Source organism: Marmota monax, unplaced genomic scaffold (genome assembly GCF_021218885.2).
Source record: "Marmota monax isolate L192 unplaced genomic scaffold, Marmota_monax_Labrador192_F-V1.1 WCK01_AAM20220418_F8-fsc00002, whole genome shotgun sequence".
Taxonomy (NCBI): Eukaryota; Metazoa; Chordata; class Mammalia; order Rodentia; family Sciuridae; genus Marmota; species Marmota monax.
The window spans coordinates 43,154,333-43,167,741 of record NW_026693571.1 but is presented as its reverse complement, the minus strand read 5'-3'; the positions used below and the strand labels follow the sequence as shown (position 1 = coordinate 43,167,741).

General features: G+C 37.5%; 1 long non-coding RNA gene across 6 annotated transcripts in view; it reads right to left on the bottom strand.

Annotated features, from left to right (window-relative positions):
• LOC124102550 (uncharacterized) overlaps nt 1-13,409 on the bottom strand; it is a 77,852-nt gene that overhangs the window by 57,186 nt on the left and 7,257 nt on the right. For all 6 annotated transcript variants that reach the window (XR_009228177.1, XR_006854895.2, XR_009228176.1 and 3 more), the window contains exons 2-3: nt 3,620-3,778; nt 1,749-1,832 (exon numbers count right to left, since the gene is read on the bottom strand). This is a non-coding gene — a long non-coding RNA (uncharacterized LOC124102550). The remainder of the gene's footprint in view (nt 1-1,748; nt 1,833-3,619; nt 3,779-13,409) is intronic.

Here is a 13,409-nt window from a genome sequence, read left to right as displayed (position 1 = left end):
TCTCAGAAGAAGATATACAATCTATCCACAAATGTATGAAAATCTCTAGCAATAGAGAAATGTAAGTCAAAACTAGTCTAAGATTTCATCTCATGCCAGTCAAAATGGCAGTTATTAAGAATATAAGCAACAGTAAGTGTTGTCGAGGATGTGGGGAAAAATGCACACTTATACATTACTGGTGGGATTGCAAATTGATGAAACCACTCTGGAAAGAAGTATGGAGATTCCTTAGAAAACTTGGAATGGAACCACCATTTGACCCAGCTATTCCACTCCTCCATCTATACCCAAAGGACTTAAAATAAGCATACTACAGTGACAAAGCCACATCAATGTTTATAGCAACTCAATTCACAATGGCTAAACTGTGGAACCAATCTAGATGCCCTTAATTTCATATATAGATAAAGAAACTGTGAGATATATATATATATAACTATTACCCAGTATTAAGAGAATAAAATTATGGCATATGCAGGTAAATGGATGGAGTTGGAGAATATCATGCTAAGTGAAATAAGCCAATCCCCCCAAAACCAAAGGCAAATGTTCTCTCTGATAAGTGGATGCTGATTCATAAAGAGGGAGGGGAATGGGAAGGATGGAGAAACTTTGAATTTGACAGAGAGGAGTGAGGGGAGGGAAGGGGGTATAGGAGTAGCAACTATGGTGGGGTGAGACAGGCATCATTATCCTAGGTACATGTATGATCGCACTAATGGTGTGACTCTACACTGTGTACCACCAGAGAAATGAAAAGTTGTGCTCCATTTGTGTACAATGAATTTAAATGCATTTTGCTGTCATGCATAAATAATGAGAACAAATTTTTTAAAAATACTTCTCTATCAGTGCTTCCTGCATTTGTCCCTTGAACATGTTGAATGGTGTTGCTGGGTTTCTTTGCACCAATTCTTCTCCTAGAATGCTCTATCCCAGATCTTTGAATAGTTTACATCCTCTTTTATTCAGACATCTGCTCAAATGTCACAACTACAAAGGAACATGTCTAGATACCTCTTTTAAATTCATCCCCTTTCCATAAAAACCTTTATTGCTCTGATTTACATTTCCAACTAAAATCATATTATGTATATATTCTGAGTTGTCAATCGTCTATCTCCCCCACTAGAATATAAGCTCCATCAGGGCAGATCTGTTGATCAGGATTGTTACCTCACTGTCTAGAACACAGTAGAAGTTCAATAAAATAAAATTAATTTTCCAAAATTTCTGATCTAGATCCTATATTCATGTGATGATAATTAATATGCACATTAATTTTATAGGCTTAAGTATACATACTTCAAATAAGTACATGTTGAAGTACTCCCATTGAATCACTACTGTGATGATACTCCATTTTAAGATTCTGGTCCTATAGCCTAACAATGATATTTATAGATTATCTATAGATTATCCATGAAGAATGAGTAGTTCTGACAGTTCATGTTTGTGAATGAAGTGTCTAGAGCTCCAGCATCTTTTAAGGATGACAAGCTTTCATCCATCTGTATAAGCAACTCCATTAGTAACTTTTAATAAATCGAAGATATTAGAAAAGATGAATATAAAGCTTTTTGGCTTGGTCCTTTATTTTAAAGCATATTACCAGTAAAAAAAAATCTGAAAGCATCTTTCTCAGGATTTTTAAATTAGACTCTATGTTAGTTGACTTTTTATCACTGTGACCAAAATATCTGACAAGAACAACTTGAGGTAGGAAAAGTTTATTTCAGACTCACAGTTTCAGTCCATGGTCAGTTGATTCCACTGCTCTGGGCCCATGGTGAAGAGAATATCATGGTAGAAAATGTGGTAGAGGAATGCTGCTCAGAAGGAAGCAAAAAGAAAGAGTGAGGAGGCAGGGGAAAGATAATGTCTAAGAACACACCCCCAGTGATCTACCTCCTTCAACCATGCCCCAGCTGCCTGCAGTGAACACGTAGTGGTCCATTCAAACTACTAATCCATCAAATGGATTAATCCACTGATGATGTTATAGCTTTCATAATCTAATAATTTTGCCTCTGAACATTGCTACATGAGCTAACACATGAGCTCTTTGGGAAACATTTTTAGAACCAAACCATAATGAGCTCCTACTGTACCAATTTTAGAATAGCTTTAAGGTAAGTGGGAGTCTCTAAGAAGATATATGACCCTCAAATTAAACATTGTCCCTTTGGGAAAAATAGAATTTCCTCATAATGACTCACTTTATGATGCAGTTTCTAAAGAAATTCCAGTAAGAAAATGAGCTTTGCCTATACCTGCCCAACTGTCTTACAGGAATATTGTGAATTTTTTAAAATGGCTAGAAATATAATTGTTAAGAACTGAATTAGCTAAATATAAACTATTCAGAAAAAAATCCAGTTCATACTCTGGAAATATTGCATTCTAAAGTAGATAGCATGGTGGCTATATGTGTCCCCCTCTTTTAGCTTTTAAATTTTGTGGGACCAGAGATTATGTCTGCTGTATTCTTTTCTATTATAGAACCCAAATAAGAGGGAAAAACTAAATATAATTAAAGCAACATTTAAGTAATCTAGAAGACAGAGAATGAATGCATATGAGTCCCTTACAGTGAGAGGTATATATGGATTCTAGTGGCCAAGTCTGGAAAGAGCCCACTAGTGAGGTGAGTCATAGTTTGTGATTAAAGAATGAGTATGCTTCTGAAAAGGAATTGGGTGGGTATCCTGCTCAGAGATAGTGGCAGGTGTGAAGGCTTGACTTGGCAGCAAGAGAGGGTGAAAGTTGTCATATACATTGTCTGACTAAATTCAAAAGGCTCCACAAAGAACCTTACTTACAACAAATAATAAATATACACCATTGGGTTTCAATTTGCAATGGTGATGGAGAAATAATACAATGAGAACTTTTTGTTTAGTGAAGTTCAGGGTAGAAGAAAGTGAATATCCTTGCAGAATTCTCAGATGGGAGGGCAGATGTTAAGCTGCTATGGTCTCAATGTTTGTGTGCCCCCCAAATTCATATGTTGACCCTCCTAATCCTCAAGGTTATAGTGGTAGAAAGTGGGGTGTGTAGGAAGAGTTGAGAGGGCAGGTCTCTTGTTAATAGGATTAGTGCCATTACAAGGAAGCTCCTTCTAACTTCTATAGTGAGAAGTCACCCTCTATGAAACAGGAAACAGGAAATAAGCCTTTCCCAGAGATTACTTATGCTGGTGCCTCGGTCATGATTTCACAGCCTCTAGATCTACAAGAAATAAATGTCTGTTGTATATAAGCCATCCAACTTATGGTATTTTGTTACAGCAGCCTGAATGGACTAAGACACAGCAAATAACACAATGCTTCTGTAATTGCCAAACTGACTCTAAATAAAGATAGAAATGGGATAGAACTTCCCTGAGAACCTTGAGTTAGTTCTTATGTGACATTAAGGATAAAAATAAATAAATTTTCCAGGAAAACACTAACACAGCCAGAACATCTCCAAGGAAGAAAGTAGGTCAGGGTGCAAAATAAAAGAGTTTAAATTTTATCAAAAACGATTTGTAAAACTTAGTATCTCCAAGGCATGATTTTATTAAAATCTCACATAGACAGAAATCACAAACTATAGCCTGAGTAAATTTTACCTGCAATGATTAACACCAACACAGTGAATGTCTGGCGTGATGTGTGATGATACATAACCACATCCTCCAGACCCACCTACATCAGCGTTTCCTCTCATTCAACCACGGAATGCTTTAGAATTGTTGATGAGACTCTAGCCTAGTAGATATGATGCACACCTGATGGAAAGCAGAAAGCAAAAGCATGAGCACTTCAAGCAAACACCAAAATTGAATACATACATTTGAGAAGAAATAAATATTTAATTCAATTGCAAATAAAGTAGGAGAATGTTCTTATATTTTAGAAATGCAGGAAATGAAATATATAGGGATATATGTCATGATATTTTTACTTTCAATTAACTTTAAAAGATTTCTATAAAAATATATACATTTATAAAAATATATGTGTATATATTATATACACATATATGTGCACACATTTACCAAGCACACAAAACAAACTGTGATCATTTTTTTTAATTATTTGAACCCAAATGATTTGCCCAAGATAGCAAATTAGCACAAAACTATAGAGTCTTAACTGTAATCATGTGTGGTAAATACATCTGCAAAATGCCATTTAAGTCATAGAGTGCAAATGTAGATGTTGTCATGGGCTAAATCATGTCCCAATAATTCATGTGTTGAAGTCCTAACCCCCACTACCTCAAAATGTGACTATATTTGGATGGGCAATCTTTTTATTTTTATTTTTTATTGTTTAGCTATTCACAATACCTTTATTTTGTTTATTTATTTTTATGTGGTGCTGAGGATCGAACTCAAGGCCTCATGTATGTTAGGCGAGCGCTCTACCGCCGAGCCACAACCCCAGCCCCTAAAATGTGACTATATTTGAAGATAGGTTTTAAAAGGTAAAATGAGGCTTTATGAGGGCCTATCCAATGTGATTGATGTCCTTATAAGAAGATGGGATCAGGACATAGACACTTGCAGAACACAGATAGGTGTACTCACAGAGAAAAGACCATGTGAGGACACAGAAAAATAGCCATCTATAAGCCACTGAGGGGCCTCAGAAGAAACCAAACTTGTTGGTACCCAGATCTTGGACTTGTAGCCTACAAACTGTGAAAAATAAGTTTCTTTTGTTTCAGCCACCCAGTATGTGGTATTTTGTTATGGCAGCTCTAGCAAACTCATACAGATGTCTTCCCAAATATATTCAAGTCAGAAGCCTGTAAGCAAAAGCTAATCTCTCCATCATCCTTCAGCAGCATCATCTCTAAGTTTTTCCACTGGGGGATAAAAAGAAGTACTTAGAGGAATATTACTCAGCATTAAAAGAGAACAAAATCATGGCATTTGCAGTAAATGGAGGGAGTTGGAGAATGTTACCCTAAGTGAAGTGAGCAATCCCAAAAAACCAAAGGCCGAATGTTTTCTTTGATATGAGGATGCTGACTCATATGGGGATGCGGGGGGAGTGGGGAGCATGGGAGGAATGGAGGAACTTTAGATAGGGCAAAGGAGAAGGAGGGAAAGGGAGGGGGCATGGGGGTAGGAACGATGGTGGAATGAAATGAACATCGTTACCCTAAGTACATGTATGTAGATAGAATGGTGTAATCTACTTTGTGTTCAGCCAGAAACTTGAAAAATTGTACTGTATATGTGTAACATGAATTGAATTGCATTCTGCTGTCATATATAACAAATTAGAATAAATAAATAATTTAATTTTAAAAAAAAAGAAAAGAAGGCCTTGGAAGAATAACTGTTATCTTGGAAGATGGCTGAGTTGTTGAATGTAATAATGAGGAGACCACTTTGAAACTCTGGTTCTGTCATCTTAGAAGACGTTTCCACAGACCTGCATAATATACGCTGCATTAAACGCTTAAATTTAATCAATAAATATATATTAAGAACTAAAAGTCTTGGCAAGATATGGTGGTGCACACCAGCATCTAGGAAGACTGAGGAAGAAGGATCACCAGTTTGGGGTCATTCTGGCCAACTTAGAAAGAACCTATCTCAAAATAAAATATAAAAAGGACTGGAGATATAGAGCAGCCCTGGATTCAATCCCCAGTGCCACCAAAAAAAAAAAAAAAAAAAAAAAGAACCTAACTACTCTTTTTTTAACTCAAAATTCAGGTAAGCCTCTGAAAGTAGAATAGTGATTACTAGATATTGAGAAGGGCGAAGAGGGAGGAAGGGTGGGAAAGGGAGGCTGGAATTGATCAGTGCATGCTATATGCATGTGTAGAAATATCATTAATATATACAATTAATATGTGTTAATTAAAAATAATTCAGATATGATAATGGAAACCATATTTGGATTTTAAAAACATTAATTAGAAATTAGAAAAGGGCTTTGCCTCAAATACTTACAACATTTTTGTATTGCTTTCTTGTTCACTATTGTTATTTCCCAACAAATTCCTTTTCCAAAAGTTACCAAGAAGCCTTGGAAAGAGTAAAACACATGCTAATTGTAGATGGTGTTAATTTTTCTTCTACAAATGACAAATATAAATTTAGCAAAAAGATTTACACTCACTGGTAAGCAATGTTGCTGCGTGTCTCTTTGCACTGTTTCTAATTATGAAGGTATTTCGAATGTGTGTAAAACAGGAGAGTTTGCCTAAAGGCTAAGTTTGACATTCTTAGAACAATGTCTCCCTCACTGGCCATCTCCGTGACCTGGTCTCACTCTTCACTACCTTTGACCTCTCTTGACCACCCGTTTATTCCTGAAACTCTCTTTGTTTCACAGACACTACCCCTTTCTGATTCTTTCCCAGATGCTTTTTTTTTGACAAGCTTCTAATTGTTACTTATCCTAACTGAAAGTTTTATACAAGCCTTACCCTGGTTTCTTTGCCTTTTCTTCTTCACATTCTGCCTCCAGATGCAATGCATCTCATTCCTAACTTCATTTACTAATTACTGTACTCTCATAGTTCCAAAATTGAAGCCCTTACCTAGATCCAGGTCTATAGCCCCACATGCCCTCCCATATCAGCCATCTCCATTTGAATGTTTCCAAACTGTTTCAAAATTCAGTTCATCGCCCCATAAAATCATTTGGCCCTCCAAACCTGGCTTTCTTTCCAACCACCCTAATGGGTTCGCCATTAATCTTTACCCAGCCACGTTTTTTAATATATTATCTATGATGTCTTTTATGCTATTACAGCAAAGTACACGTCATTGCAACAGATACGGATGATCCACAAAGCCAAAACTATGTACTAACCCGCCTTTTACAGAAAATGTTCCCTGACTCCTTGTCTAACAGATAGCTCTATCCCAACAATTTTAAGTAGTTCACATACCTCTTCCCCCTCCATTAGACTCCAGGTTTCTTGAAAATGGGGTAATGTCTTACTCTTTTTTTTATTTTAATTAGTATTCAGAGCAAACTTCTGGTATACAGTATTTATTCAATAGATAAGCTGAACTATTTCACCCTCTAAGAAATTTTAGAATCCTCTTTTGATTCTTTCTACTTTATTCCCCAGATCTAATCTTTCCCACCACTACCACCAATACCAAATTCTTAGATCATTTGCAAAAATGATTGCACTTGTTGGTTAGTCCCTTCCAGTACTGACCCTGAACTTGACATGTGACTTGCTTTGGCCAATGGGATAATGGCAAATATCATGCAAGCAGACACTTGAGAACATGGATACTGAGGTTTGCCCTCTCTGGCTGCACTGGGTTACCTCTCTTGCACTGAAACAACCCAAGCATATAAACCATAGTAACCCTGCCGGATGATGACATACACATGGCTCAGTCACTCCCTTACTCCAGCCAAAAGCCAAATAGGTGAGCAAAGCCACTACAGGCTAGTGGACTACAGACACATGAGGAAATCCACTCCATAAATGAGCCTAGCCATGACTAGCGTAAAACCTCCAAACCAGCCCAAACCACTGACCCACAAATCAGGCTTCAGAATCATCACCATCATTTTAGGCCAATTTGTTGCTGTGGTGCACGTGGCGGTTGTCACACAGCATCAGCTAGCCTCAACGCTGGTCTTCTTCATTGTGAATGTCTTTGGAATTTATGCCTTAAACCTTGCACCCAAACCTCCAAAGCAGCATCTGTCACCACTTTTATCCCACCCTCACACTCCTTGTGTGACAACATCAACTTATCTTCTGGCCTCTGGTTTCCATTCAGATGTATAAAACCCTTCTGCCAAATTAATCTTCCTAAAACTTTTCTTTCACTCTATACTGATCAATGATAAATAAGGACAGTCCACTTCTGAAAACCCACTTTATGTCCTAAAGACCTATTTTTCTATCCAAAGTATACAATTTTATCTTAAAGCCATTGTAAGATAAGCTCCACAAGAAGTGAGTCATAGATTGATGAAGAATAAAAAAGCCTGTAGTTAATGTAATCTTACACCTCCTCTTACATATGAGGAACAAGCTCATGAAGGCCAAGTAACTTGTCCAAGATCACATACCCACATAACAGTGAGAGTGAAATAGAATGCAGATTCCCAAATTTCCAGTCAACTTCTCTATCAGATGTAAAATGCTATATAAACTTAACATCTAGTTTTTGATTAAATGGATTTATGCATTGGAAGGCCATATCCTCTATGAGTCTAAAAGATGCAGCCACCAGACTGTGTTTATCTGGAGCAGGGACTATTTACAATGAGTGCTTCTCACCCTTTACCCAACAAATTTCATCCTCAGTCTCACCTCCAAATCCCATCAGCTGTCACCTTACATTTAGAGCTTGCCATTTCTAAAGAGAATCAATCATTTTTTCCTTTGAAGATACTTACTTCCACTTGTAGCTATCAAATCTAGAGACTAACCTTCACATTACCACAGTAAGAATGTACAGTGAGGGCTGGGGCTGTAGCTTAGTGGTAGAGCTCTTGCCCAGCATGCACAAAGCTTTGAGTTCAATCCTCAGCACAAAAAAGGAAGGAAGAAGGAAGGAAGGAAGGAAGGAAGGAAGGGAGAGAAGGAGGAAAGAAGGGAAGGAAGGGAGGCAGGGAGGGAAGGAGGAAGGAAGGAAGGAAAGAAGGAATAAAGGAACGAAGGAGGGAAGAGAGAGATGGGTTCATTACAGCCCTGTCTATGAAAGTTAAAACACTGCAAAGAACATTAACATCTATGGGAACTGACTAAATAAATTATGGTACATCCATACTACAAAATACTTTTTCATAGGATACCTTTGACATGAAAAAAATTACTAAGATATGCAGTTACATAGAAAAGCAAATCACATACTATTTTATATAAGGTATAGTATGAGCTATTTATGTAAAATAAACAAAAAAGTATGTGTATGTATATTTGTGTGTGTGTGTGTGTGTGTGTGTTTATAAGTTACTGGAAGAAGGATTGGGAGAATAAACACTGACTGATTAAAATGATAGCCTCTAAGAGAGGGTATAGAATATAGTAGAATGTGGTTAAAGGACTCTTTCATCCTCAACACATTCTGTATATTTTGAAGTTTTTAAGTGGCAATATCTATATATTTCTGTATTGTTTAAATGACAACATACTCATGCATTATTTATGGAATATTTTTGGTGAGACAAGAATTCACTACCAAAACCACCACAACAGTTACTCCAAAGAAAGTTCAAAGAATAAATCAAAAACCTCTTTGGGATTTTCTCAGTGAGGGATATCGATCTCCAAACTATCCCATTAATATTGGGTCCTCTCTATTGGGTGTCATATGGTACCATATGTATAACTATAGTACATGGGTCAAACCCAGCCTATCACCTGTTTTTGTAAGTATAGTGTTATTAAAATAGCAGCCCCACCACGGGCTCACATGTTGTCTATTGCTGCTTCTGAGCTTCAAGGGCAAGGGCAGGGGTTGCAACAGAAACCATATGGACCTCAAAGCCCAAACTATTTCATATCTGGCTTTTTACAAAAAAAAAAAAAAAAAAAAAAAAAAGTTTGCAATCCCTGCCCCAGAACAATGACAAGGACAAATGTAGTAGTCTCTAGGAAGCTCAGACTCATAACTGACCTCACTCTGGACCTCAATCTAATCAATTTAACTGCCACAGACATTATCCACAACAGCCAAACACATGCCAAGGAGTTGGATTTTCTTTTTTTTTTTTTCTTTATTGCCTAGAGACCATTCCCTTCACTTTAATTTTTTAAGTGTCAACGTGATTTTTTAAAATATAGAGTGTTTTAGTTGGATCCCATTTTCTTTATGTCTAGACAAAACCTCTTATCTCTTCTATTAATTGAAATGGAGCAATTAATTTTATAATAAATTCTCTCTGTCAGCCACAGATACTACGTGCTGTTTTATTTACATAGGAGAAGAATGTAGACTGTCTGTAGATGTTGAAGTAGCTTGTTGCTTAAAGATTTACTGCTCTTGTGAGAGTAAGATTTGGAAGTCTCAGAGGAGCTTTGAATTACTGTACTGTTATGGTTTGGATATGAAGCGTCCCCCAAAATATCCTGTGTTCACATAGGAGTGTTTGGAGGTGATATGATTATATTATAAAGTTGTAACCTGGTCAGTGGATTAATCCATTTGATGGATCAGTAATTTGAAAGGACTCCTGTTGGAGTGATAGTTGTAAGGTGGCTGGAAGAAGTAGGTCATAGAGGTGTGCCTTTCGAGTTTATATTTTATCCCTGGCACCTCCCTCTCTCTGCCTCCTGGATGCCTTGAGCTGAGCAACCTTCCTCCACCAGGCCCTTCCACCATGATGTTCTACCTCATCTCAGACTCAGAGCAATGATGCCAGCTGACCATGGACTGAACCTCTGAAACTATGAACCCAAAATAAGCTTTTCCTCCTTTAAGTTGTTCTTATGAGGTATTTTTGTCACAGCAATGAAAAGCTGACTGATACATAGATATTTTTATAAAATGGAAGAAAATAAAATTGGCACTCTTTTGGTTAACATAGAATAAACCAGTGGAATTAATAATGAATTTCCCAGAAGCATGATGAAAGATAGTAAATAGGCAGCAATACATACTATGAGAAAAGAGAGCTGATGATAAGTGCAGTGGAGAAGTCAATTAAATGTGACACTATGAAAAATTTACTGTGAACAGAGACACTCCAAAACAATCACTTTCCATAGTGTTTTGGTAATAGACTATTAAGGTACTTACCAAGACCTGGCCGATCTAAATTATTAGGCAACCATTGCCACCACTGGAAACTAAAGCCATTTATACTCTATCCCCTTATAAAACAAGGATGTTGGTATAGGTGATTTCTAAAGCTCATTCTAGCTCAAAAACACAATGCCTACTTCTTGAGTACTTAGTAAGTATCTTCATCCATTTGTGCTGCTATAACAAAATGAAACTTGAGATAGGATAATTTATTTAAAAAAAAATGTTTCTCACAGATCTGGATGCTGGGAAAACCAAGACCAAGGCACTTGGTATTGTGTGAGGGCTGCTCTTTGCTTCCCCCTGACAGCATCCTCCTGAGGGGGGGAACTCTGTGTCTTCACAAAGGACAGAAAGGATTAAAGGGGTACTGGCCAAACTCTTTTTTGTAAGAATACAAATCTATTCACAGGGGCCATCATGACTTATTCACTTCCCAAAAGGCCCATCTTTAACACAACCACAATGGGGATGAAGTTTCAACAAGAATTTTGGAGGCGACAAATTCAAAATATTGCACAAATTTATAGCCTCAGGCAGTTCAGTTAGCCTTGCTAAGCTTAGTTTTCTTTTTTGTAAGATGGGGATCATAACAATACTTACTCATCTACAAAGCTATTGTGAAAATCACATGAGATAACACACACAAAGCACTCAGCACTATGTTTGTATGCAGTAAATGTGATGATAATGTTTATTATTATTATTTATATTATTCATCATGTCACTCTAATTGTTAATATTTAGCAGCTCTGCAAATTAAGAAAAGGCCCTTGAACCATCAGCCAAAGAAATTTAGTCATATCAAAAAAACACTTCTATTAAGTGTTCAAAAGAAAATTCAATAAACCCACATCCATGTAAGCGATCATAAATGCTGAATTTAAAAAAAGTGAATTTGAAAAAAGATGCAAAATTGTTGTCTAAGTTGTCATAACAAAATACCTCCGACTAGGCAGTTTAAACAATAGAAATTCATTTTCTCATAGTCCTAGAGGCTGAAAATCCAAGATTAGGGTGTCAGCATGGTCAGGTTCTCCTTCTTGCTCAGATGCCCACTTTCTTACTGTAGGATGAGAGAAAACTAGTTTTCTGGTGTCTTTTCTTGTAAGAGATCTAATACCATCATGTGGAACCTGCTCTCATGATCTCATCTAGCCCTAATTATCTCCCAAAGGCCCTGCCCCCAGAAAGCCTCACACTGGGAGTTAGGAGTTTAATGTATGAGTTTTGGAAGAACACAAATATTCACTCCATAAATTTCTTCTCTGGCCCCTTTAGAATTCATGTTCTTCCCACAGCCAAATACATTTAGTACATCCCAACAGTCCCCCAAAGTCTTTATTCTAGAATCAATTCTAAAAGGTCCATAGTCACTTAAATAACCTTAGATATCTAAATCAGGTATGAATGAGGTACATTTCACCCTGAGGTAAGATCCCTCTCCAGCTGTGAACCTGTGAAACCATGCAAATTATGTGCTTTCAAAAGACCATGGTGGAGGCTGGGTTGTAGCTCAGTGGTAGAGTGTTTGCCTTGGGAACGTGAGATACCAGGTTTGATCCACATAAATAAATGAGATAAAGGTATTGTGTCCACCTACAACTAAGAATTTTTTTTTCTTTTTTTGTAGTGCTGGGGATTGAACCCAGGGCCTAATGCATCCGAGGCAAGCACTCTACCAATTGAGCTATATCCCCAGCCCCTAAGAATATATTTTTTTAAATTATTTAAGAAAAAAAAGATAATGGTGAAGTGGGCTGGGGCTGTAGCTCAGCAGTACAGCACTTGCCTGTCATGTATGAGGCACTGGGTTCGATTTTGAGCACCGCATATAAATAAATAAATAAATAAATAAATAAAATAAAGGTCCATCAACAACTAAAAATATATTTTTAAAAAAAGACAATGGTGAACAGGCATAGGAGACATTCTCATTCCAAAGCAGGGACCATGGAAGGAAGAAAGAGGTGAGGGGTCCCGAGAAAATCCAAAACCTAGCAAGGAACTTTCCCTTAAGCCAGGAGACTATCCTTTTTGGTTGGATGCTCAGCCCTCCCAGTCTGCTGGGGTGCAGTGTCACCTTGCAGCTCTGTGGGTGACCCCGCCTTTGGGGCAATGGGAGGTGTCATCAGGCCCTGCTGAAATCCAGAGGCAATCCCAACCTCTGGAACTGAGAAGTAAACAGGCTTGCCCCTGGGGCCTCTGCTGAGCAGGCAGCTCTGATGAATGATCTCTGCCTCACCTCTGGGGTCAGTCTTTTCTTTCCTTGAAGTTTGCAGCTGAATAGCTCTAGGGCCCTTCCCATTTCTCCTTTGGGAATGGGAATATCAATCCCAAATCTGTCCAACACTGCATTTCTTTATACATTTTGCCATTTTTTAAAAACTCACAGTTTTGCTTGTGGTTTGGTAATGAAAGGTAAATTATACCTCCCCCCAGAGAGAATCCCTAAAATATAAGACATCCTTCTGTATAACCGAAAATAATAATGATTTCTTAATAGCATCTAATACCTAGTCCAAATCCAAAAAGTCCCCAGTCATGAGGGGGGGGGGGGGACTGCCAACAACAAAAATAACGAACTGTGTAGGTGATTTATCCAAATCAGGACCCAGTCCAGGACAACACAATTGTCCTATTCCTGTTCTGGTGTTGTTTC